Source organism: Peromyscus californicus, unplaced genomic scaffold (assembly GCF_007827085.1).
Source record: "Peromyscus californicus insignis strain IS unplaced genomic scaffold, ASM782708v3 Scaffold_5__1_contigs__length_169319896, whole genome shotgun sequence".
In the NCBI taxonomy this organism is placed as follows: domain Eukaryota; kingdom Metazoa; phylum Chordata; class Mammalia; order Rodentia; family Cricetidae; genus Peromyscus; species Peromyscus californicus.
In genome coordinates this window covers 49,622,523-49,645,817 of record NW_026294573.1, presented here as the reverse complement: position 1 = coordinate 49,645,817, position 23,295 = coordinate 49,622,523, and the positions used below count along the sequence as shown (strand labels likewise).

The 23,295-nt window shown below is 40.1% G+C and overlaps 1 protein-coding gene across 3 annotated transcripts in view; it reads left to right on the top strand.

Moving 5' to 3' along the window:
• Positions 1-301: 301 nt before the first annotated feature.
• The window catches only part of Pde4b (phosphodiesterase 4B), a 540,007-nt gene continuing 517,013 nt past the window's right edge, over positions 302-23,295 (top strand). The window contains exon 1 of one of the 3 annotated variants that reach the window (XM_052715742.1): positions 302-503. The gene's annotated coding sequence lies outside the window, so the exon portion shown is untranslated. The remainder of the gene's footprint in view (positions 504-23,295) is intronic. The other 2 variants (XM_052715744.1, XM_052715738.1) reach the window with 2 other exon arrangements.

Below are 23,295 nucleotides of genomic sequence, written 5' to 3'. Positions count from 1 at the left end.
GCATCCTCAGCAGTGATATGACCCTTTGGTTCAGGAACCCAGAGCTGATCCCTCAGGGAGTCCTTTGTGCAACAGGAGAGCAGTGGGCTCCTGCGCTCCCACCGGCTCTTTGAGTGATGAGCCAGGCTCCCTTCACCCGCCCACCCCCGGGGGGCCCCATCCCCCCTTTCTTGCAGCCAGGAGGTGCGGGAGCCCTTGGTACTGTCTGGGTGGCAGATGATCAGTGAGCCACTGACACATCGCAGGGCCAGTGAGCGGGAACGAGCACGGGGGCGGGGGCGGCCTGTAGTGGCAGACGGCCGCGGGGATTATGAATGGGGGCGGGGGCTGGCGAGTTGAGGTTCCACCCGGGATCGTCCGCACCGGCTGATGGGCACGCAGGGCTGCGCGTAATCCTCCAGCCGCGGTGGAAGGAGGCTGCAGAGAGCGCCGGCTGGCAGTGAGGGAGCTTCTGCAAAAGTCCCCTGCGGTCGCGCGCGTGGAGTGCCGGGGAGCTCGGCCAGGTAGGAGGGAGAGGAAAGGAACCAAGGGTTACGGTCCAAAGGCCCCGGCTGCGGCGGCTCACAGGTGGTGGCCTCGGTGACCGCAGCATCCAGTCAAGGCGACCGGGGTCTCGGGTACCGCGCAGTGCTGGAGCAAGAGGCGTAGGGGAGCAGCGGCTAGGGAATCAGTCGGTGGCGGTCCGGGGTCCGGAGGCGCGGGAGAGGCACCCAAGCTTCTCAAGCGCGGGCTGGTGGCCCCGCCTGGGTGGCCGCGGTATCCTGAGATGAGGCAGCGGGTCGCTCTCCCCCCGGATCTCCAGCGTTCGCCCACGGGGCAGCCTGGCGCGGGAGCGCAGCCTGAGGTTGAGGATGCCTCGCCTCCCGCCGCGCCGCACCGCACCGCACCGCACCGCACCGCACCAACTGCGGGCTCTGGAGCCTCCAGGCCGGTATGGCAGCCTCGGCGCGTTCCAGTCGCCCCTGGGAACCAGTCCTCCCACGGACCCCTTCCCTTGGGCACTCTCAGTCTCGGCCGCTCGGCCCTTGGACCTCTTGGCCAGTCCATGGGAAGCAGAGAGAGCCTAGGGACGTGGCCAGGCAGAAGGATTCCCCGAGCGGAGCCCCGAGTGGGCGGTGATGAGCTGGTGGTGCCTGGGGGCCAACTGCCCAGAGTTTGCCGGGCTCGCTGCTGCAGGATGCTCCGGCACACCTAGGTAGCTGGGTCCCCAAGCCGGGTGTACCCAAGCCTCTGCAGAACCAAGGCTCTGCCCAGAACTTTTGGCAAGCTCTGGTGCCAGGGCTGCCTTGAGAAGCTCCAAGACTGGGGAGCGGGAGACCTGCTGACCCTCATGTCACTTTCCTTCTGTTCTGTCTCCTCTCCTTGTTCTGTTTTCCTCTCTCCCTCACACACTGTCTTCTATGTGCTACACTCAACACAAAAAATCTGAGCCCGAGGAAGCCACTGTGTTGACCAAGTATGAAGAGGAAGGTGGGGAGGACTAGTTCTTAATCAGGTGTTCATCATCCGCATGACACAGCATGCCTGGGCTGATTTTAAAGCAAAACTGATTAAAAAAAATTACATGCAGGTATCTTAGGTTTCCATCACAGGTGTATGATGTTACTAAACAGAAATGCATTCTGTGCACCCCTACGTTAGATCTTTATGAGATATAGCTGTTCCATAGATCACAGGCATCTTTGAGGCGTAGCACTTTCCAGTTCTTGCAAGTTCCTAGCTACACTGTGAGAAAGGCACATTAAGTTAAAATGTATAATTAAAATAATAAAAGTCCATGCAGTTTTAGTAGATTATAATATCATTTTCTTTTGCTAAGACCACTTGTTGTGCAATGATTTTCAGGCCCCCATCCCCAATTTAGAGATCCCAATGTTTTTATGTATGACCTGAGGAAGAAGGACCTGGAAATTTTGTGGACATATATTGTCAAGAAGGTGGAGAACGCTGATGATTTCATTTTGGGTAGAGCAAATTTAGTTGTGATTTCTGCTCGGTGTACCTCATTTATCTTCTGACATCCCAGGAAAGAGAAATCCCTTTTAATATAAACATGTATTTTTCAGTGTAAAATTGGCCTATTCAGCTCTTCAAATCAATTCTTGTAGGACGAAGCAAGGAGCATATTTACTCTGGTTTCTATTATTTTTGATTTTTATAAACAGAATGATGCCAGCTTGCAAATTTTCCAAAAAAAACCCCAAACAAATAAAGTATTAAAAGGAATAGATAATTGAGATGACATGATTGATACATTTGGGATGTCTAGCAAACAGATCCATCATCTTTCTATTTTCCTGATATAATTTGTGAGCTAAAAAATTTTGCAATGTGTCTACTTGTATTTCCTCATTTGATTGGCTTCTTCATTTATTTCCAACTTGGCATATTTTGCCAAGATGAATTATCTTAAATTTCTCTGGAGGGTACCTGCTCAGATATGCCTGTTTCCTTTTCTAATAGCATTGGTTTTGATTGAGGAGCAAGAAGTAAATCATACATAGTTTTATGTTCTTGGAGTCATTTGTCAAGGTTGAGACAATATTTAATAATGACAGGTGCTGTCTATATGTGCTTGGGAAAGATATTTTTGTGTGGTCTTACAGTCTGTTTGAAATGGGGAGGAGTGAAGGGTAAAGCTGTTATGTCTTTATTCTACCTGTTTAGGCTTGAGAGAAATAAAATAGGTCTTGACTTAGAAAGATTTGGATGCTTGTAATTAAAAAAAAATATTGCAGCATGAAACTTAAGTTACTGCTCTTTCTAAGAAACCCAAGCAACCTTATTTAGAACAAACTTCAAGTGGGTTGTGGGTTATCAGACACATGGTTTCCCTGAGCACTAATTGTAAGCACCTTGAAGTAGTGTGGTGGACAATATGATGTGCTGAATTTTTCTCCTGGGAAGGACTTGCTGCTCAACCTCTGAGAATGTTCTTAAGTGAATGCCTTCAGCATCTGCAAACCCCGGGGCGTGATGAGGTTGTAGAGGACCTTGTTGTTCACAGTCACACATACTCTCTTCTAGAGCAGCCATATCCAGTGGCTAATGGATGTGGGAATATGAAGATCAACTTGTCAGCACAACTCTAAGGGATCCCTGCAACTTTGGAGCACCTGGGATGACTCACATTGCGGTTTATTTACATCACCTTTTCAGGGCTTCTTCAACCCGCGCTCTTCCTCACGTGTTTATAATAAAGTAGTATTTAAGGAAACTAAACACTATAATTTAATGTCAGAGGTGACTTGCTAGAGAAACTAATCTGTGACAATGACCCTGCATATGCTCATTTGGCCAGTTTTAATCTACTTACCTTCTGAGATGTGGTGTCAGTTGGCACTGAAGGACACTTCTTTGTTCTTCCATCCTTCCATGATTTGTCCTTCCTTCCTAACTTTGGTTTACAGTTTCTGTATCCTCTTTTCGGTCTATTAATTTGAATATTATATATCTCATATCTATTTTTCATGACTTTGAAATGTTTTTAAGACTTTTTCATTTTGTTTTGTCTTTTTAAATTTAATTTATTATTATTATTATTATTGAGACAGGGCCTCATGTAACTTAAGTTGGCTTTGAACTCACTCTGTAGCTGAGGGAGAGCCTGAACTCCAGGTCCTCCTACCTTTAAAGTTCTGAGATTATAGGTGTGAACTACCATGCCTAGCTTCATATCTTGTCTTCCTAGATACAGTGGATGAAAATGTCTATTTTCTAGAACTACATAAAGACCTCATAATTTTATCGTCTTGATACTCTGATTTCAAATTTTTTTTTAGCAAAGTAGTCCCACCATATTTTTATACTACATGTCATCTTCGTATAATTGGGTCTTTTGATTGTTTTACAGCCAGTGCTAACTTAACCTGAGCCAAATCTTCTCTGCTCTCTGGATTTCTCTTCTTCCTTTGGATTTCTGTTCCTCAAGATGACAGAAATCTCTGAGTCTCTTTTGCTTGTTTGAAACTGTATCTCATTCCAGTCCTTAAATAATAGTGTGTCTGGGAGGAGAATCCAAAATTGACAATTGTTTTCCTCATTACTTTGAAGACACAGTTCTCCAGACACTAATGTTGATAAATTGGCTCCTGGGAGGTTCTTTGTACCTGATGTTTTCCTGTCTCACTGGAGGATGTTCACTTGTGGGTTGGCTTTTACTGTTTCTTCATGGGCTTTTGAGTGCGTAGTTAACCAGAGGATTCCTGTGTTTCTTAGTAAGAATTCATAGCATATCTGACCTATTCCACCTTGCCTCTATTCTATTACTGCCTGTGGAAGTCCTACTAGATTCAACCTGGACCCTCTCTTCTCATCTGTCAAATCTATCATCTCTGTATCACCTTCCAATTACAGATAATTAGGAAGACCTTTGGGTGGCTGCCCAGAGGCAGTCCATAGGTGTTCCTGTCCTTACTGATGTCTTATCAATTGATTAATTTGCTCCTTGAACTGATTGCTTTTCTCATGGTTAAAAATGCTATTTGATCTTCAGATCTGCTTGCTTCTCCCTAGATTTTCTATCCTCTTCTTATGGATTCTAATCTTACTTTATTTCTTAAAATCATACCAGAATAGTTTGTAAGCATCCTTCAGATTGTTCTCTTACTTGAAATTCTTCTGGGATTGCTCATCCTGCAGTGGTATCTGCTAGAACTTTGATAGCTTGATAGTTCCATAAAGCATATCCTTTCTCCATGGAAGGCATAGAGTTGGTATCAGTTAATTTTTCCCATTCAGCTTGTGACTACACAGTAGAGACTTTTTTCTTTTTTTGCTGTTATGTAAGGAGGCTCTGGGTCCTCCTTAAATAATGCATTACAGCAGGTAGTTATTCTCTTTATGTTTAGCATGCAGATCTGGGTCCATTTTTGTGGGGCAGCAGTTTTAGTGACAGTTTAATCCCTAGTGGCTTATGGTCTGCCTGCTTTGCTTGGTGCATCTGGACTTTCCTCTGAATTCTGCTGCCGCCTTATGATGGGGGTTTCCTGTAGGTGAAGAAAGATATTGGTTTTAGGCTATAGGAATGAGGAGCATTCTCTGCCCTGGAGCTTGTTTTGACTAGATTCCCATGTCTGTATTTAAGGCTACCTGTTGTTTTTAGCTCAACCCTAGTTAGATATAGGAAGAATGAATCTTGCTTGCTATCTATGGCTAGGTTAGTGGTAGGAGAATTTGCACCTGTAAACCTCACTGCTGTGTTATTCCTGTGGCCAGAGGCCACCAACCAGGCCGCCAACCAGTCCACCAGCCTCTGTCCACTGTTTCGAGTCTCTGTTGAATGGCTGTGGCATCATTTCCAGGATTTACGGTCGTGCCTAGTAGAGGAGGCAGAGGGAGATGAATGATCACTGTCATGTCTGCAATGGAGTACGTGCTCTTTAAACAGCTTAAATCCTTAGCCACATTATCCATTAATGTAATTGAAAATACTAGTTCAGCTGTATTTCCCCATGACATGTATTTGTTGTAGAGAGATTATTGAAACCTCAGTTTAAAGTTCTTATCTAAGTTAATTCATATTGTTGCAGTTGGAGATTGAAGTATCAAGCCACATCTTATCACTGAAACCCTAGACAAAAATCTCTGCATGATAATTTTTCTGAAATGTTTTTCCCCAAGTTATGTTTAAGAATTTGAAAAATATTAGTACTTTTAATCTTTTGCCACCTCTGTGGGAAGTGCTAAAAGAACCCTTCAACAATGGACACTTTAAGTCTTAGAAGAAAATATGATGATTTGCACAAGTACTTGCTGATGCCAAAGGGAATGAAGATAAGGTTCCAGGTTCTCAGCCGCTGGTTTCCTAGTTTGTATCACAGGGCTAGCTCACAGAAACATGGTATTTCTCAGAGCTGAAAGTGAGCTCAGAAGTCAGCTGTTGTTTTGCACCTTAGAAAATGGAGACCGTGAGACGCTATAAGGGAATCCGAGTGGCTTCAGTTCATTAGCAGCTAGCCTTATTTATTCTGAGGTTTTGCTGGTTTCTGATGTTACATTTCCTTAAGTCAGTGTGGGCTTCTTCTGAGGAGACACTGAATGTTTATAGGAAGGTATGATTACTTAGTACCCCTTTTTGATGAGAAAACATCCTTCAAAAGGTGATTTTTATTTTTAGTAATAGGCATATTTTGAAATATACAAAACATATGACCATATTATCTAGAAAAATGAACATATAGCCCAAACTTGTATCTAATATGAGGACTGATGAATTCCTAGGGAAGACTTCTAGAAACGGGTTTTTGTTATTCTCATGTGTTAACTCTGGCTTGTCTTTGCTGGCAAGAATGACTTAGGTTTAGTGGCTCATTTTTATGATCAGAGTCACTTGGCCTGAGGACAGTGGCATTTGACCTGAGCATGGTGATTGGTACACTGAACACTGAAGGATATGTTTTTCTGGCAGGCTCTTGAGAGCCAGTAGGTGAGAAGGATGTTGCAGGACTAACAGATGTTCAAACAGACTGACAGTGGGAAACACAAACAGGCACTCAACCCACAGTGCTTGTTTTCTCTTCCCCAATATGCATGGGAACACACACACACACACACACACACACACACACACACACACACACACACACAATCTTAGGACTCCTTGGGTAGTTTCTTTCATCTGCTCCTGTTTGCTTTGCTGTCTGCCATTCTCCTTCTGCACAGAGAGGAGTGTCCCTCTGAGACTGTTCTCTAGTACATCAAATGTTAGGAACTGAAAAAGCACCGGGTGATGTTGCTGTCTTTACTGGAAGATTTTTCTGAGGGAGAAAAGAAAAACCTTATCTGTATCTTTCTTCCATTATGCATCCAGATAATTATAACCACAGAACCATAATTGTTTCTGAATTCAGAGGTTAAGATGTAAGAGCAGTAATTGTTAAAGTAGTTCCGATTACTTCTTAAGAGGCTGTCTGCCTATGCTTAAAGGATGAGCCTGTTGACTTGCCTGTGACTACTAAAACTCCTCCAGAAAAGATAGCTTTTGCAGTGTTATGATTTATACCAGACCGAAAAAGTCAATGCTAAAAAAGGGAAGTGTCAGAAAAAAAATCATAAATCATAAAATAAAGCCCTTTCATTACAGTCCTTTACTTTTCCAAACAGTGTAGAGATTGAAGCTTTCAAGGTGACCCTGAGTGAGGACCAAGAATTGGAAGTCCTGCGTTCATTATTGAGATGATAGTAATCACCAGTGTGTGTGTGGGCCCAGGTACATAACATGACTTCAGATCACATTGATCTCTAAGGTTCTTTCTGGTGTTATTTTACAAACAAGGGAATCTTGAAATAGCTCTGTGTAATTAAGTATTATTCATGAGAAAATTGTCTGGAAACTTATTTTTAAAATTTGAGATTAGCACAATATTTTGATGTGATCCAAAATGTGCAATAATAAGAGATGTGTGGACCCATCTACCCAACAACATGTTGTATCATTTGGGGGAACATATTTAGTGCTGGCCCTGATAAGGACAATGGCAGTGGTAATTAAGTAGATGGCATTAGATTGAATTGATTTGGAAGTGCGGCAGTTGCTGTAGCTGGACTCACTTCCCATTCATTCACTCAATTTCTCTTTCATACTCTTCAATACAAAAGTCGGAAAGACAACTTTATTCATCTTTCCAGCCTCCCTTGAAGCTGGGAGTGACTCTAATGACGAAGATTAGATGGTCTGAATGAAAGGCAGGCATCTCAAGCAGCCAGAGGTCCTAGAACTTTTACTTTCCATTAAGCATTGATGACTTTGTTATGATTGGTAAGCAGCCATCTTGCAACCATTAGACATAGATTCATATGCTTAGACGAATGGAGAAAATAAATGAAGATTAGATCCTAGGTGAGTCTTCGAGAAGACATGTCAGCTCAGCCTTATCTGCCTCCAGACATAACTTTCCAGAAGAAAAATTAAACCCCTTAATGGTTTAATCTACTATTTGTTAAGTTTTCTATTACTCCTGGAAAAAAACCCAACACATTACCAGCTGGATATATAAATTGTTATGATTTTACACTTTACATTTCTGAAGAATAAGATTAATGTCTACAGACCTTTGTAATTACCAATCTCAGATTATAAAATTTGGCTAATTTGTATAAATATTCTCATCCTGAAGATGTTTAGGTGTGAAAATTTTGGATAATTTGTAAGACTTACATTCCATTGCTTATTGCATAAAGAATAACATGAAAATCTAAGAGTTTCTGTTTTGTATTACCAAGAAGAGATTTCACATTTTATTCAATGGGCAAAACTTTAAGAGGGAAACTCTATTTCTGTAAGTCACACCTCCTACTTAGCTTTAACTTTGGTAAGATGCGGATACAGCTGGAGAATACCAATGAGCCTTGAAGAAAACATGTTCCCCATTTGGATTAGGAAAAAATGTCTAGCAAGGTGGGTTGCCCTCTTTATCAGTTAATGTAGGTTTCCTTCTGACTTTACACTTTTATAAAACAAAGAGTTACTTTAGGGGGCATTAAAAGTTAAGGAAGGATATCCATTTGTAGTCAGTGGCAAAGGAAGGGAAATTTTTTTTTTTCCCTGCAGTTGATGCCACACGTAAGTATGGGGTTCTGAGGAATAAGACTCTGGCCATGTTATGTGGTATATACTTATGAAATACTGTCCTTTTGTTGTACAAATTTATATCTATGGATTTTGATTCATTTTTAAATAATATGTATGATTAATACCTAAGAGCAGATGCTTACCTTAGAAAAGAATAAAATTCACTTAAACCAAGTGATTTTACTTTGCTATTCACATGTAGGGTATTGGTGAAAGTACCCAAATAAGTGAGGTTTTATTTTCAAATTAATGATGGCATTCTACTTTGGAGTTGTTTATTCACATCAAGAAGTATAATAGAGGTTTTTGTTTAATTTTTTTCCCATTAAAATGGGATGAGGCAACAATTCTCACCACAGTTCAGAGGGCTATTACAAGAGAAATGAAATAATGGATATGAAGTGCATTAGTTTGCTCTGCAGGATGTTACATAAGTTCTAAAAATAGCATTATACATGTGTAAACAAGAAGATGGATGATAATTTCCAAATGTGAGTTTCATAACTCTGGATTTTGAGTAAGGTTTTTGAAGGTGAATTACACAGCACTACAGTATTACTTTTGTGTATTGGATTCTCAAAGGTAAGGTTCATTGTGAGAGAAAGAGAATGGTGATTTATTGAATGATGCAATATAGCAATAGACTTATCCAGATGTTGGAAATAGTTTTGGTTTCTTAAATGGTTAGTAATGAGGAAACTCTTCTTCAGATAGCAATCATAATGACAGATATTGAATATCAAACCTAGAAAAGAGCTTCTAATAGTCACATCAATTACTTTGTGTGATGGGACATATTTAAAGAAAAAAACCCTATTTTTAATTATGTGTATATATGTGTATCTATGCTTGAGTTTGTAGACATAAATGCAGATGCCCACAGAGACCAGCAGAGGGCATTGCATTCCCTGCAGTCAGACTTACAGGTAATAGTGAGAGCTCCTTGTAGTGGATGCTGGGAACTGAACTTGAATCTTCTGCAAGAACAGTACACCACTGAGCCAACTCTTCAGCCCTTAAAAAAAATCATTCTTTAAATTCATTAGACATTTGAGATGTAAAGTACTTAAGGTACTTGACCAGCAAGGTCATGGTAAAAGTTGTACCTTTGTGTAAGAATAATGCTTCTTCCTTATGTTAGTTTTTAGATGATGAACAGTTAGCCATAAAAGTGTGAAAGTGGCCAGGAAGTAGGAATATGGACAGAATACTGCTTTTCTCTGTGTCTTATTGCCTTGAGCAATTTATTGAAAATAAACATTTGGGTGTGGTTTCATAAGTGGTAGATGCTAGAGACAGTAGCTAAAATGGAACAAAGCTGATCAGTTAATGAGGCAAGGTCATACTTTGCAAGTTGGATTGTTCATCTCATTGTGTATGTGTACATGCACAAATGTGTGTGCCTGTTTAAAAATGTATATGTATGCATGTATGTGGAGGTCAGAGGACACCTTCAGGGGTTGGAACTTGTCTTCCACCTTGAGATATGGTTGCTTTGTTGTTGCTGTTACATACTCCAAGTTAGCAAGGATTCTCCTGTTTCTGCTTCCCATCCGGCCTAAGGAGCACTGGAATTCTAGGTGTGTGCTCATGATGCGAGATTTATGTGAATTCTGGGGATTCAAATCCAAGTCCTCATGCATACGTGGCAGGCACTTTACACACAGGCCCATCTCTTTGGCTTTGATCTTTTGTATTACTTTTGATCTTTGCAGGGCATTGTATAATTTCCTTGACTGTTTTATGAAAATTAAGAGGAAAGTCAAATCCAGTGAGATGCTTAGAATGGGAAGAAATGTACCCTAACCTAGCCCCATCCTTCCTGGTAGCAGTTATAAGTAGAGAAGGAAGAACTCTTAGCAGAGGATATGAGAGAGATGAAGGTGAGTGCTGGAGAACTGGGTCTGCCAAATCGCACGGTGAGTCCAGCTGTTGTTTTCCAAATGAAGCCTTTACATCCACAGTGTACCACAGAAACCTTCTTTTCTTACTCATGGAACAGTCCCAGTGGGTTGGGTGAAGAGCCCTGGGCTGCCATTTTGCCTCAGTGGGGTAATGTGCTTTGCTTCCTGCAGCCATTCAGGGACCCGGGTTAGAGGAGAGACAGTTCTAGCTTGAGTATGTGGATTCTAAAGTTAGCATACTTGACTCTAATCAGGGCATGAAAGATGAGAGGATGTGCTAGTCTTCAGAGGCATACATTCCTGAGAGAGGCATACATCCCTACCACTTAATTCTCATTGTTTCACTGCTTGGATCTCTCAGTCTTATGATGAAACTCCAGTTGAAAGAGTGGCTAGCAGTTTTTGTCTGCCTATGTCCAGAGACGACAAAAGAGGTTTGGTGGGCAGCTAATACTTTGCTCAGGATAGCCACACTATGGATTTCATAACCTCTTTCTTGTGTCATATCCCTTCTTTCCTGGTTTCTGCAGTTCCTCCTTTCTTTGTTTAATCTTCTCTATTGCTAGATGGTGCAAAATTTAAATTTTTATGAGAAAGAATGTGTTCAGGATAGAACTTTTGAAATGTTATGTCTGATGGATAGCTTTTCTGAATGTAGAATTTTAGAGTCATTTACTTCTGGATTTCAAAGGCATTTGTAACATCTATTTTTGTCTTTGTAGCCACTAGTAATTTTCTACTATTTAAATTCTTGATCCTTTAAACGTGATGTTTTTAATTTGAAATGCTTAGTATTGTCCTATTACCAAAACTTTGAAATTTCAAGGTAGTGTATTTTGGAACAGGTCACTTCTTGGTGGTTGTATGGGTCTCTGATTGTCGTTAGCACTGTGGATTTTTTGTGTACTGGCTTTTGTATCAATTCTCAAGTGAATTTCCCCTGCAACTTAGCATTTCAAATCAGAAAAACAGGATACGACTTAATTCCATTGTGTCTTCAATAGCCAAATAGCAGTCATGACTTGATTATAAAATGAACATGTCTGATAGGATAAAAAAGTACCAATAATAAAAAGTCCGATAGGCAATGAAATGTGAAATGTTCCTTTTGTTTTTGTCTTCCTAGAACTGCAGTGACTAAATTCCACCTGATCTAATATTCTTTAACTCTAAGATATACCATTATTTTATGTATTATTAAGACAACATTAGTGATGAACTGTAATATTTTTATGCCATTTAGGAGATTAATTTTATTTTTATTGATAGAATTTGTTCAAACCTAAGTAAATATGAACCGTCTCATACATATGTCTCCTATGAATGTATGAAGAAAGGACACAGTAAAGTAAATCAGATGAGTTATTCTTCAAATGCTCATTATCATATATTTATTCATGATTCAGAGTTTTAAAATTCCCATTCAGAATCTCTCTCATCTCAATCTCAAGCCATTCATACATGTGCTTATTCATGCAGAACCACTTTCTGTACCAGCAAGAGTTCCAGTCCTGATAAGACCCTTAGCCATTACGTTGATCAAGCTTGCTTTGTGGTTTCTCCTTGGGTGTTGTTAAACATGCCTGCCTCCTCACTGCTCCCATTCCTTCTGCACAAGGATATGACTTCTAGGTGTAAAAATGCTCCATTGTTGTCTTTTGCAATTTTTTCCAGCCAAACCAGCATCCATTCTGTAAGTTTTGTTGAATGTGCAGACCAGGCCACCCACCATGCCTCTGCTTGTCTTTCCAGTGGCAGGTGTAACATCTATTTTCAGATGTGCTCCCATTTTAGAGCTGTAATAATACAGAAACTATACATGCATTTAGGACCAAAATTAATCACCTTTTAAAAAGGAAGTTTCTTACTCCTTTATTATAGACCTTAATTGCAAGGGAAAGAAGCATTTAAATTTTCTCAAAGTGAAATGGAAATGTCCAGAGTCCCCGGGATCCCTCTAAAGCTGTGCCTGTGCAGCAGGAAATGCACTCCTGCCAGGAGATGATAAAAACATTCACTGGGAGGTGATGAAACATGAAGAAAACTGTTTTGACTGAGGCTCTTATACCTCAGTGAACTGTGCCTGGAAACAGTGGGAATACTTTTGCAGCTGTCCCTTTGCGTAGACTCACAGTGACGTCATGTACGTAGCTCTAAAACTTGATTTTTCACTCAAAATTGATTATAAATACAGACTTGCAGCAACTCTGTGAAGGTTCATACGGATTTTTACTTATATATTTTTATTTATATTTTTTATAGCTATTTCTTGATGATGACTATTCCAACTGCTCCTGTGTTTAATGTTTGCAGTTTTTTATTGCTTTAGTAAGCATCCTAATGTCAATGCTTAAAATTGCAGTGTGAAGAGCTATACACACATGAAAGCTTTTTTGACACAAAATTTCATTACAGAAAGATTGTACCAATGTATATTGCCATCAAGTATCCACCAAAGGGATCACTCCCTTACTTCCTGCTAATCCTAGACTTTTTGCCTCTGGTCAATTTAAGGGGATGCAATCTTTTAGATGTTTTCAGTTTATTTTTGTTGAGTTCAAGGGAGTCTTAAAATTTTCTTAATTTGATGTATTATCCCTGAAGTGAGAACCTGCCCAAGGACAGTGTGATCAGTGTGGCTTGGAATGGCACCTTGGTTGGTGGCAGTGTCCAGCATCTGGCTGGCAGCAGGATGAGTAGTTACTGCTTTGGAGTCTAAGGAGGGGGGCTAGTGAACTCTGTGACTTATACACTTTAGCCCCACAGATACCCTTTTCATTGCCTTACCTAAGTGTCTGGACTCCTTCCAGGCACTATACTTACTATTACTTTGACCGCTGTATCTGTGCCAAGATGGAGTCCTAGCTTCCAGAAAGTATGATCCTCATGTGATTTATAGACTCTATTGTTGGCAGAAGTTTCTGTTCCACCAACAACTTCCAAATACCCAGCAGCTGCTTCCCAAATTACCATACAGAAAATTATATTAATTATAACTGGTTGGCCATTAGCTCAGGCTTATTACTGACTAGCTCTCACACTTGAACCATAATTCTTATCTATGTTTAGACACATGGCTTGGTCCCTTTTCTCAGTTTGGCATTCTCATCTCGCTCCCTCTGGGTCTGGCTGTTGACTCCTGACTCTGCCCTTCCTCTTCCCAGCATTCTTAGTTTGCTTGCCCCATCCACACTTCCTGCCTGGCTACTGGCCAATCAATGTTTTATTAAACCAATTCCAGTGATAAATTTTACAGTGTACAAGAGTATTATCCCACAGCATTTCCCCTTTTTTGTTTAATTATAAAGGAAGGTTTTCACCTTAATATAGTAAAACAAAAAATAGTTATTAAGTAAATTACAGTGATAATATCCAATCTATTTGCATTTGACAAAATTAGAGAAAAGATGATAGAAAGGGGGAAGTGCTGTGGGATGTCTTTCTGTATGTTGTGACTATGTGTGGCTCCAATTGGATAATAAATAAAGCTGTTTTGGCCTATGGCAAGAAAACTTACAGCCAGGTGGGAAATCCAAGCAGAGATACTGAGAGAAGAAGGGTGGAGTCAGGAGAGACTTGAGCCACCGCCAGAGGAGCAACAAGATGCCAGCAGACTGGTAACACCATGACCATGTGGCAACGTATAGATGAATAGGAATGGGTTAATTTAAGACTAAAGAACTAGCTAGCAAGAAACTGGAGCCATAGCCAATATAGTTTGTATTAATATAAGCCTCTGTGTAATTATTTTATAAGTGGCTATGGGATCGCAGATGGGAGAGATTTGTCCAGACTGCTGGGCAAGGCAGGACTGGAGAAATTTCTGTCTATACTCTATGATCTAAGGTCAACAAGCAGAGGCTTATGCATTCTTTGTGTCAGTAGAGGTCAGAGGGAGGACCTTCTAAGTCTGAAGAAGAGTGCAGATATTTGAAAGGTGTGGAGCATAGAGAGGAAATAGAACTCTATATAATTGCTCAGATAGAGAAGGACCAGAAAGATGCACTTGGAAAGTGGACTGAAGTCCCATTGTAAATTCTGGGTGTGCTTAGAGTGTGAGTTTCAAGGGTGTGTTCTTTACCTTAACAGTGGTCAGGAACTTCTGGAATCATTGGGATCTTGGCTTGGTGAGGTGTGATAGATGCCATGTTTTAGGACAATTATCAAAAACAGGTGGGGATATGTGGAAGGTTTTATTGCTGGCTTCTTCATGTTCTTGATGTGTTGATTCTCCACACGGCTGCTCAAAGCTAGAACCTTTTCCACTGTGGCTGATTTGAATTTAGGAGGTCCATGGAATCAGTTGAATGTTTCTATTGCAGGAATATCATTTGTTATTTCACAGGAAGGGACAACTTGAGTAGTAGTATTTTTTTTTCTGATGGAGAGGTTAAGCCTTTAGAACATGTGTAGGTCATGACAGAAAGGAAAATTGTTTGATTATGCGATGTGGTGTATGGATAGGTATTTGACACATAGAAATGCAAAATAAACTCAGAAAGTGCAATAGATGGGTTTGCCATAAGATCATCTACTGTACCAAATCACAGAGATATGTCATGGAGAAGAGAAATATATGCACTCATTAAGCCATTTGGAGTAGCAAACTCACCTGTGATAGACACCTGTGATTAACTTGAATTGTTAGAATGCACAAGCAAATCTAAATCCTGCATATAGCTGATGAGAAGGGATTTTAAACATGAAATAAGGGATCTTAACATTGGTAGCTTGGGGTTGGATGGTCTCTAATTATGTTCATTGAAATTTAAACAGTATTTTCTGAAGCACAATTAATTATATTCTTAGGTATAATCTGTCTTGTCCAAGAATTCATTTTCTAAATGAGTAACTTCTTTGCTATTCTTGCCTGGTAAACCATTTCTTTTCAAAGATGGTCATAAAATCATCATTAACAATCATTCTTCTGGGTAGAATGGCAAATGCCTTCTGATAAACCATGACTTGTGCTCTATTCATTTATGAATAGTTACTGCTGTGGAACATTTTGGTGTTCATAAAATGCATTTAAAATTGTAGCTCAAGAATTCAATTTTTATTCTTTCAGTAACTGCAGCCAAGGGCTGTACTCTCATTCAGTCTAGATAAGTCATCGTGACATTCCTGAGCCAGCAGAGGATGCTTGTTGAAAGCTGGAAGCAGGCGGTGGGAAGGAAGTGATGTGGAGAGCCTCCTTTACAAATGCAGTGGCAGGATTTCACCACAGTGTATTCATAGGTTTTTAGAGTATTCCAGAACACCTAAGTCCACACTTTCTGTTGTGCTCTAAGGAAGGCAACCTGCAGTGTTTATTTTTAACCTAATGCTTTTATAAAGACTCAGCATTTTTTTACTTCTGGATATTACGTAAATGATATTTATTGGGCACCCTCCATGTGTCAGCCAAGCTAATAATGCTTTAAAACACTTTCATGCACAATTCTTACTATAACCCTGTGATGAAAACATTATTGTATTCATTTTGAAAATGCCAGCCACTGAGGGATAGCCAAATGATTTGCATGAGTTTATATTACTCTTTCAGTCTCTGCTTAAGACTCAATATTTTAAAGAAAAATTATTGAGTTCATATGTTCCAGACACATAAATAACTTCATACAATCTTTACTGTGAGTAGATATGCTTAATTTTGTTTTAAGGGTGAGGGAATTGAGTGGTTCACAGAGTCAAAGAAAATGGTTTGGCCTCCCATGGAACTGGAATTAAAACCTAGGTCCATTTCTCTTCAAAGCCTTCATTTGAAAACTCCATTGGCTTATAAAACTTCTTAAAATATCGTATTTTAAATAATTAACTTTGCAAGTGTTTTCTATTTAATTGTTGTGACACTGAAGTACATACATGGTACTACCTTTCAGGTATGTAGTGCTTTAATATGGAGAGCCTACTAAATGCCTTTTAGCACTCTTTTAACTACTTTTCACCTTTGACACCATTGACATATTGAGAACAGTTCCTATTGGATAGTGAAACAATCATGTGTCCTCTACCAAGTGGATGCCGGCAGCACTTTCCCCACCTTGCTCAAGTTGTGATGTAAAAAGTACCTCCAAATTTTGCCAAATGTGCTTTGTTGGGGAGCGGGGGGAGGGGGGGAGTCACCTGTAGTTGTGAACTATGGTTTTGCATTACTTCATCTTATCCTTACACTATGAGCTCACATGGTTATTGCATTAATTTTGTGTGCTGAGAATGACTTGCTGAAGGCCACATTTCTGGGGAGTTGTGTCTCTAGGACTCAAAGTCAAGGGTCTGACTTTGGACAATGATTGTGTTCTGCAGACTGTGTAGAACCTGAGAGTAATGGAGCACATGGCATGTGTGACATTCTCCTTTGCTTTTCCCTCTAAGGGCAACTAAAAAAGTACGTAAGATCTAGCAGTGTTTTAGCAGACATGCATTAGACAAATGACATACTTTATGTAGGTCATATTTAAGACTCTTTTATGTAAAGTGTAGCTTAGTACAGTGATTAAGATGGCAGGCTTTGGGATTAGATGCATCATAGGGTTCTATCTTATCCCTGCCATTTATTACTACTTGCTATAGTGTCTTGGGAAAGTTTTTAATCTCTTTTAGCATTACTTTTCTCATCTATTTGGGGCTAGTAATCCCTCTTATGGATTTTGGTCAGGAATTCACAAGTGAATTCACGTCACCTAGCATAGTGTGTGTGACACATGGCTAAAAACTTAAGAAGTTAGAGATCCTAGAAATGCAAATTATATTTATATTAATGGTAATATGATCATTTAGATTTCTCCTTAGGTGATGTTGCATACACTGATCACAGTCAAGCTAGGAAAATATTTTTTCTTGTCTACCTGATGTGACTTAAAAGCTACCATTTTTTAAAGATGAAGTTTCAAAACTGAATAAAGCTGACAAAGCACACAGGAGTCAGGAAGGGAAGGAGAAAAGTGAAGCTAAATGGAAAACAAGGACCACAGTCCTGAATGAGATGATGCTGGGGAGTTAAGTCAGGAATTTCAGTCTCTAAAATGGTTGTGAGTTAGGATGGCCCTCCAGAGAGCCTCCTTTGGCCTCAGTGGCTGGGGCATCGCCTCCTCCCCGGTCTCAGCCCTCAGCCTTCTGCTGGTTTGGCATCATCTGCTTCCTTCCCCAGGTCTGACCTTTTGCTGCATTTCCTCTGACTCATTTTTGGGTTTTGCTCTCAGCTTTCAGCTTCTGTTTTGAGAATTTCTTTTCTAGGTTCCTGGATGTCTTTCAAACAGTTACTGTCTTGATTTGCTTTTTTCTCTCCTATAAGACTCCTTCCTTCAGGGATGACACTGTGTCCTGCCACACCTGAATTGAATTAATTGCTAGGAGGTAACATTTGTCACTTTCTGCTGTTTCCACTGGTCTTGGGCCAAGGTGAACAGATCTCTTCTAATCCTATGTGGCTGTAGTCATGTCGATTTTAACCATGTGTTGGTGGTGCCTAATGCCTAGGATTGTAAAATGTCAGGGTAACTTTGAGGACCTTTCTGTTATAAGTGTCTCAAAAAAATGTCCACATTTTGGGGAAAGTTTGGATTTCTTAGTCTCTTGTGAAACACTACACAGAGAGACATACTGGCTAGGAGGCTGTACTCTAAAGTCTTTTATGGAAACACACACTCAAAACCAGCAGTTACTCTCTGTCACTACTTACCTTCTTTTGCCTCTAAGATCCTCTCTGAAGATCCCAGCCAACCCTTGTTGACCCAGAAACAAGAAACTGTTTGGACAAGGATAAGGATCACTGATGTTTCTGTAAAGACTGGACAGGCAGGACCTAAGTACATTTAGAGAGACAACAGGGATATGAGAACTACAAAGAAATTAGGAAACGGGAGAAAGTTAGAAGACTCTAGAGGGCATTCAGGAGAGATGTGCTGAGCATTTGGAGTACTGGTTACTGTAGTAGGTTCACATTGCTGTGATGAATTACCTGAGACAGTTAACTTACAGTGGGAAAAGGTTTCTTCTGCTCACGGCTCTGGAGATCCAGGACTGAGTTTTAGGTCTCTAGTGAAGGTGTCAGATAACAAGAGCAGTGAGGCTGTGTCAGAGCAAAACATGCACATCACAAGCTAGTCAGGAGAGAGAGAGAGAGAGAGAGAGAGAGAGAGAGAGAGAGAGAGAGAGAGAGAGAGAGAGAGAGATACAGAGAGACAGAGAGACAGAGAGAGAGACAGAGAGAGAGATACAGAGAGACAGAGAGACAGAGAGACAGAGACAGACAGAGAGACAGAGACAGACAGAGACAGAGACAGACAGACAGAGAGACAGACACTGGGTCCCATAGTCCCACTTGAGGTTATGTCCTCTGTTATCTAAGGACTCCCACTAGACTTTACTCCACAGGAGTTCTTCTGCCTTCCAATAGCAACTTATGAAGACCAAGCCTTTAATGCATGGACCTTTGGGAGACATTCATCCAAACCATAGTCAGGACCAACTAAAAGGGAAGAGGATGTTCATTTTGTACACTGAGAGGTATGTGATGTGTCACGTGTTAGCTATACATTTGAAATCTTATGTGACAGAGTTATATTTATGTAATAATCCAATTATAGCAGATCATTGTAATTTTCATTTAGGTGTGAGGTGTGTAGGAAGAAGCCAATATTTTAAATGCTTAAAGTTCCTGTTTTAATTACTTGGGGATTTTGTTAGTCTTGACAGAGAAAGAAGGAACAGTGGGGAGGTATAATTTTGGGTAAAGAGATGGCATTTTGTGTTTTAACATGCAAAGTTTGAGATGCTTTTGAAATAGAAAATGACAGCTATCTGTAAAGTGTATGGGGTGTAGTTGTGGTGAAAGATTTTTAGAAGCGAACCGTGAAGGGATCCTGTGTTTTCATTGTGGGTCTGTGGAAACCACAGATAATACTTAATGACAATGATATGGACCAATATATTGTTTTCAAGAAGATTCTCCAAAGTTTAAAAGAATTGTTGCTGTATACATTAATATTAAGATATAAAGGATACATTTGCAGGAATTATAGTTTTTAAAGCAAAGGGGAAAATCAAGAAAACTATTGTTTTTCGACATTAAAAATATTTGACAGTAGTGAAGAAGCATGACAGAATATGATTGGAACATATATGATTCTATATGTGTTGGGACACAGCTCTGAAAAACAATGTCACTGCCCAGATGGTGCTGACTGGCTGGTCTTCACTAGTGTGCTGCTACAGCAAGCATGGAGTGTTTAGGGGAACATCAAGTACAGGGTTAAACCAGGGAGGAAACCCTAAAGGAGGCCAAGGTTTGAGCTCTGGGCATCACTCAGAGCACAGAGCCAGGTGGACAGAAGGGCTGGGGCATGCTCTGTGCTCTGGACAGAAAATTCAGTCAGAAATTGACTAGGCTACATTTCCTGCCAGATCTTTGCTTGAGGCAGCTGCTGGCTGATGGAAATGCTGAAGATGGATGGCAGCGTTCTCTCTTGTTTGCTGGATTGTTGTTCTCCAAATCCTTTTGCCCCCTCAGCCCTCGAGCTGAATTCATTTTTAAAATTATCTTATCATAGATGTGTGTACAGTGACTGTCAAGAATGAATGAAAACAGAAATTCTCAAAGATGAAAAACATTGATGAAAAGATAAAATTTGTGTTTCTAGAACCCAAGATTATCTTGTGTATGCTCTGCAACTTTTGGAAAATCTTGATTGACTTCTTTGTAAGTACAGTAAATGATACTCAAAATTCATAGTGATGAATCACATACAAGGGTATTCAATCATGAACACCATGACAAGGTATTTCCATTACCCTTAAATGTTACCTCCAGCAACCTTGCTGTCTATTCCTTCCCCCAAGCCCAGCCTGGAGCAACCACTGATCAGCCTTCTTGCATGGTGTGTCAGTTTGTAGCTTTTAGTATTTTACACAAATCAAATTATGCAGTGCCTATATATGCAGTCTATTTTTTTCAATTAATTTTTCTTCTTGTTGTTGTATTGATATACTTCTAGTTGTTTATCCACTTACTGTGGAATAGCCTTTAGGCTATTCTAGGTTATTTCCAGTCCATATTTCATGGACATATGTTTTCATATGGTATATGGTTTCATATACCTAGCTACAGAGTAGCATGGTTGTTCTAGCTGATCAGAAAGTACATGACTACATGAAAGATACTGAATTTCCCAGAATAAATGTATTCATTCATTCTTCAGTCAACATACACTTTTGAGCAAACACACATTCTTTGAGAGCCAAAATTAGATATTATATGTCTGCTTTTGTAAAAATTTGATTTTTAAGAAGTTTCAATTTGGAAACCATTTATATGATTAAATCAGAATTCAAGTCACAGTGGGGGACATAATTATTTACTAAATATTTGGTCAATTTGGAGAAGAAATTGAATGCTGTTGGCTTTGTAAATCAAAAAGAAATACAACCAAAATGAAAAGTCAAGCCGAGACTAAATACAATACAGTAGTAGCCTGCACCAGATACTGAGGCAGTGTGAGGCATTAGAGGGAAGATACATGTGGGGTTTTGAAGATAACCCTATGTTATTCTCTCAGCCTACTTATCAATCTGAAATGACTCAAGAAGAAAAGTGGGTTTTTATTTTTTTATTTTTTCGAGAGGGTTTCATAACACAGCCCAAAGGAGCCTAGAACTCACAGTGTAGTGAGGCTGGCCTCAGATTCCCAGCAATCTTTTGCCTCAACCTCCCAAGTGCTGGGGTTATGGTAAGAGTTGCTGCTCAATTAAATTGGTATGAAAGCTAGAAATAATCATAGGGAAATGTTTGGTGTACTTTTCTATTGAGGAAAATGTATTTGCAAGTCAACAATAGAAATGCTGACCCTTGGAAAGAAACTTGGTCAAGGACATGAAGGCAGAATAATCTGTACATGTGCTTTATAATTTGTACACATGCTTTATAATTTGTACACATGCTTTGTAAGAAATAAGCATTCTCAGCAGCCCTGTGTTTCTCCATAGGAACAACTCAGCTACCACCTTGTTTGCCCATTCAGCACTGTGTCCTAGGTCTAGAGGTTTCTCTTTCTCTCTCTCTCTCTCTCTCTTTCTGTACAAACACACACACACACACACACACACACACACACACACACACACACACACACACACAGACAGAGTCATCATAAGAAGTCTGGAGGAGGAGACCGCACTGCAGGGCTCAGCTCCTTCCCTGGGGCCGTCCCTTTGGACAGCCTCTGCTGTTTGTGTTCTGTGTATAGAAGAGTCTCAGGAGGTCCACTTGTGATCAAAATGCCAGCATTCTTTTGTGATCAGCCCCAACACTCAGAAAGCATTTCTTTTTTTAATCAGCATGATTTCTGTTCTCTTTTCAGTGATTATTGATGCACTATATGTGGGACAGCAGGTGTGTGAGCCCAGTTGTATGTGTGTGGGGGGGAGAGAGAGGCAGAGACAGAAAGACAGAGACAGTCAGAGAAAGAGAGAGAGAGAGAGAGAGAGAGAGAGAGAGAGAGAGAGAGAGAGAGAGAGAGAGAGAGAGAGGTGTATTTGAAAGCAAGGTGAAAAATACAATGAATTATCCCAAACCTGATAGCTGTTTAGTAATAAACAGCTGAAAATACATTAATTCTTTATAGTGATTAAAGAACTATATATAGCTTGAAGGAAAGTGATCCAGCATTTCTGCTACTCAATTGCTTGGGCCAGAGCAGGAGGTAAGTATAGTCAAAATGAAGAATCTGTGGTAAAAGGACCTTTAAAACTGTGAGTAGAAATAGATAATGTCACAATTTTCTCAAAAGGCAAATTATTAATTTGTATCAATAATAATGAAACGGTTCATACTCTATTTTAAATGTTAGACAAAGTAGTAATCAAAGACGTCTCACAGTGGATTTTTACTAGGAATGTAAATTGCAGCAGTAGTTATAATGAGGAGTATGAGAAATAGCCTTATTGTCTAATGTGAGAAAATTGTGCTACTTATGGTCAAATCTATGAAAAGCATTTTTGTAGAGTATTTTTGAATTGGGGAAATGAATATGATAGTGTATAAATTAGATAAAAGCAAGGTACAATCTTGTGTGTGATTTAATCCACTTCACAAGCAGCCTCTTGACAAAGTACATTTTCTAAAAAGCATCTTTCTAAAATTATAATTTCAAAAATAACATTGTATCTGAATAAAACCAAATATATTCCTTAAATATACTGGCAAAACAGAACACTGGGTCGGATTCTTCTCGAGTTGTGGACTTGCAGCTGATGTCCAAGGCTGACATGTACCCTGAGGAAACAGAAACAGGTATCTTCTGGGCACCCAATCCCAAGACTGGCACCCTGTTATCTGCCACACATAAGGCATCTAAAGCCAGCAGGTCTTTGCTAACCAGAGGAAGCACAACCAGGAAAATAATTAGGAAGAGACCAAGAGTGTCTGCAGTTATCTCGGGGGAAGGGGTGTTGATCACTCTTATCTCCTCCTTTGGAGGAGTTAGCCTATAAGAAAGAGTAAGGAGGTTGTGCCTATGGATGCCTCTTCAACAGTAGCAACTTTAAAAAAAAATTTTTTTAATTATTATCTGTTCATCTCGGTGTCTTTTGAGGCAGATGTTTCACTCCATAGCACAGGCTCACCCAAAGTCCTCTATATGGCTTAGCTTGTGGCAAACTTAAAGCAGTCCTCCTGCCTCAGTCTCCTGAGTGCTAGTCTTATAAGTGTGAGTCACTGTGGTCACCTTAGTTACCCACCCTGCCCTCCCCCTCTGCAAAGGAAATAAGAAACAGTTTATTCTGGAGCTGTTTTGAGATCACGGCCCAGGAATACAGATTTAGGTT